The 5,493-nt window shown below is 46.5% G+C and overlaps 1 non-coding gene across 1 annotated transcript; it reads right to left on the bottom strand.

Moving 5' to 3' along the window:
• Nucleotides 1–502: 502 nt before the first annotated feature.
• Nucleotides 503–574, bottom strand: trnag-ucc (transfer RNA glycine (anticodon UCC)). The gene has a single exon. It is a non-coding gene; the product is annotated as a tRNA-Gly (tRNA).
• Nucleotides 575–5,493: the final 4,919 nt, after the last annotated feature.

The raw sequence follows: 5,493 nt of genomic DNA, 5'->3' as shown, positions 1-5,493 counted from the left end.
TGGCAGGTGGAGTTCAATGTGGGGAAGTGTGAGATAATTCAATTTGGATATAAAAAGGAAACATTGGAGTATTTTCTTAAAGTGAGAGACTGGGAATGTTGGAGGAGCAAAGTGATTTGGGTGTCCATGTACAAAAAAACACTAAAGGCTAGTGCACAGATACAAAAAGCAATCACAGACTAATGACCTTTATCTCCAGGGCTGGAATACAAAGGGAAGGAAGTGATGCTTCAGTTCTACAGAGCCTTGGTCAGAGCCCATCTGGAGTACTGATCCTCACCAAGGATATATTGGCCTTGGAGGGGGGACAGTGCAGATCGATCAGAATGATACTGGGGCTTGAAGGGTTCATTTATGAGGACCGGTTGCATAAATTTGGTTTGCATTCCCTTGAGTTCAGAAGGTTGAGGGATGATCTGATCCAGATATTTAAAATGATAAAGGGATTCGATATGTCAACTTAAGAGTTTCTGATGGAAATAAAATAATAAGAACACTTAATTGCGATAGCCGGGAATCGAACCCGGGTCAACTGCTTGGAAGGCAGCTCTGCTCACCACTATACCACCATCGCTGAAAATAATCAACAATACAATATTTCCCAAACATCAGATCCTGAACAGACACTGCAGGCTGTTGGATTTTGTTCTTCATTTGAACTGGTTTCTGACGGATCCTTTCTCGCTCTGTTGCAGTTCCTGTTTCCGCCCAGTAGATTTCGCCAACCCCCAATCAATGGAAATTCCACACCAGCCAGTAATTCTTCACCTGATATCGGACTGAAGAGACAGTCGATACCTGAAATACTTGACCAGCTGGAAATACATTTTACACACAGCTCACATCAGCCATTGAGTAAAGTTAAATAATTCCATTAAATCATTACAGAGACCTGACCACCAACTGGGCAGGAATGGCAGCTTAATATTCAAGTCTATAAGATCTTTAGAAAGGACAGGGAAATAGGGAAAGGAGGAGGAGCAGCAATATTACTAAAGGACAATATTACAGCAGTTCAAAGATAGAATATCAGTGAGGGTGAGCGGGCAGTGTAAACACTCTGAGAGAGACCCATCACAAGTGCCCCCACTGTACTCCTCCAGAAGGTATAAGAAGGGGGAGTGCGGGAGGATTTCTTCATTCTTTGTGAAAGTGTTTGTGAGATTGTGGAAATGTCTGGAAGAGGAAAAACCGGCGGTAAAGCTCTGTCCAAGGCCAAGTCTCGCTCATCCCGTGCCGGACTGCAGTTCCCTGTGGTCCGTGTTCACAGGCTCCTGCGAAAGGGGAACTATGCTGAGCGTGTGGGTGCCGGAGCCCCGGTCTATCTGGCTGCTGTGCATCGAGTATCTGACGGCTGAAATCCTCGAGCTGCCCGGCAACGCGGCCCGGGACAAACAAGAAGACCCGCATCATCCCCAGACACCTGCAGCTGGCCATCCGCAACGACGAGGAGCTCAACAAGCTGCTGGGACGGGTGACCATCGATTCGGGTGTTGTCTGATATCCAGGCCGTGCTGCTGCCGAAGAAAACCAGCATTGTGAGCTCCAAGAGCAAGTAAACCGGCCAAGGCTTAATCTGATAACCCAAAGGACAGGACCAACCTGATTGAAATCTTTGAAGAAGGAACAGAAAGTGCAGATAAGTTTAATGCAGTAGAGGTGATATATTTGGATTTTCCGAAGTCCTTCTATAATGTACCACATTGTAGACTCGTGGCTAAGTTCAGAGCACGTGGAGTCAGAGTCAGGTGGCTGAATGGATAGTAAGTTGGCTACAAAACTGAAAGCCGAGAATAGAGGTTAAGGGTCGCTACTCAGACTGGCAAAAGGTGGGAAGTGGAGTTCCAGTTGCTGGGACCACTGTTCTTCACAATTTACATTAACGATTTGGATTCGGGAATCGGAAGTACAATTCCAAAATTTGTGCACGGCACCAGATTGGGGGATTTAGTTAATAAAAAGGAAGAATGCATCAAAATGCAAGAGGACATTAATAAACTTGCAGAATGAAGAATCAGGAGGTCACACACTGCTTGGATAATAAGAGTCGAAACGTGATAGAGGAGCAAAGGGATCGAGTGGGACAGATACACAAAATACTAAAAGTAGCGACCCAGGTTAATCAGGTCATAAAAAGACAAATCAAACACTGGGATTCATTTCTAGAGGGATAGAGTTGAAAAGCAAAGAAGTTATATTGAACTTGTATCGAACCTTGTTTAGACCAGACTTGGAATACTGCGAACAGGTCTCGTCTCCATATTATAGACATAGGGGCATTGGAGAAGGTGCAGACAAGATTCACAAGGATGATACCAGAAATGAGAGGATATTCTTATCAGGAAAGGCTGAACAGACTGGGTCTCCTTTCAGTAGAAAAGAGAAGGCTGAGGGTTGATCTGATCGAGGTTTTTAAGATAATGATAGGGTTTGTTAGGGTAGATGTAGAGAAAATGTTTCCACTTGTGGGGAGTCCAAAACTTCAGGTAATAAATATAAAATAGTCGCTAATAAATCAAATAGGGAATTCAGGAGCAATTGCTTTACCCAGAGAGTGGTTAGAATGTGGAACTTGCAACTACGAGGAGTAGCTGAGTCAAATAACATAGGGGCATTTAAGGGGAAGATAGATCAGCACATGAGGGAGAAAGGAATAGAAGGATATGCCGATAGGGTTGGATGAAGTAAGGAAGGAGGAAGCTCATGAGCAGCATAAACGCCGGCATAGACTAGTTGGGCCGAATGGCCTGTTTCTGTGCTGTAGTTTCAATGTAACTCGATGTAAAGGCTCTTTTCAGAGCCGCCCTCTGTATCTGTGAAAGGGCTGGTTACTGTCTGAAGGGAGACGCTGATATCATGCTACCAGTGTGGCTTTGAGCTGCTTTTGTCTCGTTGTGGACGAGATGAGGTATTAATGGGACTGGAGTCGGGGCAGTGACCACAGTCCAGTACTTTAAACGGTGACTTATAGACCCCAGCCCACACATCACCAGATTTCTTGTATTTATTTAAACTACTTGCCATGCTGGGCTCATAAAGAATCACCAGAACTGCTCGACTAACCTTTCTACATCTGTGGAATTCAGCGCTTCGCTCCGTTTCTGTTCTATTTTGTTGGATTATTTACATAACACATCAAACTCACTGGGGAATCACTGAGATGTAACTCTGTACAGAAACAAATAACAGTGAATTGCCTGGTGCCCAGGAGATCAGGAACATTACTCGCCTTTCCTCCTGTTAAAGAGTAAACCGTGTTTAGAGTCCACCGACCCGCTTTGGTTCCATATGGGGGATTAAACAGAGAAATCGGGAGGGGAGGAGACAGTCAGAGTGACAGAGCGGAGAGCGGCCTCTGATCTTCCAGCTCCACCTCCAGTTCTCTCCATCCGACAGTTTCAAACCGTTTATCGATAATAGAACCGAATCTCAGCGCTCCGCACAAACCCTGACAGACCCGGGCTTCATATTCAAGGATTCCCAAAACCCGAAGCTTTCAAATAAGCCCCGTTACAACGAGAAATCGTTAATATTCCTGCCTAAATACAGTCCGTTCAATAACAAGTCAACTCTGTTTCCCTGTTCAATCTCCGCACACATCACCTCCCAGACGGGTTCAGCGTTTTACAAACACCATATTCCAGCTTATTTGGAGAATCTCATGTGTTGGGGTTTGAGTTATGACGCGCAGTTTCTCCGCCAGTGTTACCGTCTCACAGAGACTCTCGCCCTGAATCTGTGAAAAGATTATGACCATGAACTGGGACTGGAGCCGAACACATCCCCAGTTACAGTGAGGCCCGGCCCGGACATCTCATTCTCTCTATCTTATATCAGACAGTATCCCACTTTCATGTCCAGCAACAGAGAGAGAGAGAGAGACAGTATCAGTCTTACACTCCCTATCTGTGTCCAAATCACGCTCAATAGCAGTATCCACCTTCATATACAGCACCAGAGAGAGAGAGGGAGGCAGACACGGTGAGAGAGACAGAGAGAGCGGTGAGACACAGTGACAGACAGACGTTAACAGTATTAGTTCCAGACTGACCGGTAAAGTGCCGTTTTATCCAGAAAGATCGCGTTGGAGAGACAGAAGATGCAATCTCATCTCTCACTGATATTGTACACGGGTGAGAAACACTATTAATCCCACACTCAGGGACAGTACAGAGAGGGACAGAAACAATGGGCCACATTTAACCCTCTAATGCCTGTTGTACGAGCTGCAGTTTTACAGCTCAGGGCTGTTCGATATTACTCTCAGTGACCTACAGTTTCACTCCGGTTAAATTAATCTGCGACTGTTGCTGCCTGATATTAACCCTACACGGTCCCAGCAAATACACCGACTCCCACTTTCCTCCCATGTTTCTCCAGGATTGGTTTGAGAAATCCTCTCTCAGTCGCACATTTTCGGGGCCGTTAATGAAGAGAATCCATTGGCTGATTTCACAGCCGCTCATTTTATCTCCGAAAGGCTCTTTACCATCAAAAGACCCCGAGAGAAACAGCAGGGATGGAAATATATCGTTTAATAGTTGGAGATTGTAAAGTCAGTCTGGATTCCAGCGTTAGGCACTGGTGGAATCCCATCTGTTTCCCATTCTGGTGCCTGTTCCTGCACTGCCTGTGGACCCCATTCCCTCTGACCTTTCCCCCAGCCCCACTTCCTTTGCTCAGACTCGGAAAAATTCCAATTGGAGAAAGTTTCCATCGATTTTTGGATTGGGAATTGTGGGCGCCATTCCCTCAGTGAGCGGAAGAAGATGGTTTAAAACAGCCGGGAATGGAGAGATCACGGCCCCCGGGGGAAAGGAGCAAAGAGCAGCCTCGTTACAGCAGATCATCGCTTCGGGACCGTGTCCGCAGATGGGCTCAGAGATCGGCATTGAGTCCGGGGGAAGTTCAGGGGCAGTCCGGGGGCTGTTTGTAAGAGGCGGAGTGGATCAGGAACTGGTCACGGAACATGGAGTGAGAGGGGGAAGGGAGAGGTCATTCTCGGGCTGTGTGTGTACATGGTGTGTCCAGGGGAAGGGAGAGAGAATGGGAAGAACCTGCTATTAAAATCATTGCTGCTTTCTCTCCCCAAACCAGGAGTGAATGGTCCTGGTTTAGTTCCAGCCTCACCCTGTTTATAGTTATTGGACAGTGAAGAGTGGAAACAGAGCCGGACAGTGAGGATGTGGGGAGTTATACAAAGAGCATCTATTGCAGGCATCAGGTGAGAAGTGTGGAGGACACATTTTAAACAGCGGCTGTTTGGTTTCGGTTGAACGGTTAGTCCCATTGGAGAGGGGATTAGAAACCTGACCTGTAGAAAGGTCCCTGCCCCATCGGGTAGTCCCATTCATGGATCAGTGCAGGGGTTGGGCCGTGTCTGGATGTCATTAAATTGTTGTAAAACAGCCCAGCACACCTGGTATGCAGAAGCTGAGTGCTGCAGTACTGCAGTGGAGTCAGACACTGACACTGTTTGTATCACTGGATTTC

This window comes from Heptranchias perlo, unplaced genomic scaffold (assembly GCF_035084215.1).
Source record: "Heptranchias perlo isolate sHepPer1 unplaced genomic scaffold, sHepPer1.hap1 HAP1_SCAFFOLD_62, whole genome shotgun sequence".
NCBI classification, from domain to species: Eukaryota; Metazoa; Chordata; class Chondrichthyes; order Hexanchiformes; family Hexanchidae; genus Heptranchias; species Heptranchias perlo.
This window is presented reverse-complemented; position numbering and strand designations above follow the sequence as displayed.